Below are 920 nucleotides of genomic sequence, written 5' to 3' on the forward strand. Positions count from 1 at the left end.
AGCGTGGTGTAAAAGTTCTCTGGTTGCTCTACCCCTCATTTTGGGGTGCAAGTAAGTCTAGATCTTAGACTACATGAATTCTCTGAAGTAACTTCCACCTAAGACTCAGGTAAATGAGGAATGTACTTTTTATGGGTCAGAGGAAACCAAAATGCCTCAAGTTACCAACCATAATCAATTGAGCACATCTATGATTTTCATAGGAGACCTGATCTTGCAACTTCCATTTTGCCTGCTAATATACATTGTGTAGTCTAAGTACACAGAACTGAGCATGCATCCACTCTCTGAGAATTACAGAAAGACAAAAAACTTCAAAAAGTTTTTGTCCCTGTATTACATTCATGAACTGATTTTACACTGAGAAACAATGAAAAGCAGTTTGATTCAAGTGATTGATTTCTAATGTGTCACATATATTCCAGATTTAGACAGTAGTTTAAGTTTTCACTGCAACTGCTTGTTTCAGTGCAAGTGAAAGGCTATAACCAACATCAGGATTCTGTGTACAGCCTCATACAACAAAAATAGAAGTAGACAGTGCCTGTTGCTAAGATAAAACAAAAATTAAGATTTTCTTATTAAAGCTTCCCACTTAAGTATTCAATCATTGCTACACAATTGAGATCTCTTACGCAGACTGACAGTAAAAAGCTGATCACAGAAGTTTACTACCATACAAAACAGATTCCGTTTTCATTTACTGCCGTCTCCAAATAGATGACATCACCCCAAAATCTGCAGCAAGTGCTTTGGCTTTGTACCTCTATGTTCTGCAAACAATGAACACAGTCAGCTGCATGGAAGTACTCCCCTTTCATAAAGCACAATCATGTTGAGTCACTGACCACGCCTCTTTGGGTAAAGTGGTAAAACTAGATCTGACATGTTACAACTACACGTCCTGCGGGGGGGGGGGG

The sequence above is a fragment of the Phaethon lepturus genome, unplaced genomic scaffold (genome assembly GCF_000687285.1).
Source record: "Phaethon lepturus isolate BGI_N335 unplaced genomic scaffold, ASM68728v1 scaffold2122, whole genome shotgun sequence".
NCBI lineage: Eukaryota > Metazoa > Chordata > Aves > Phaethontiformes > Phaethontidae > Phaethon > Phaethon lepturus.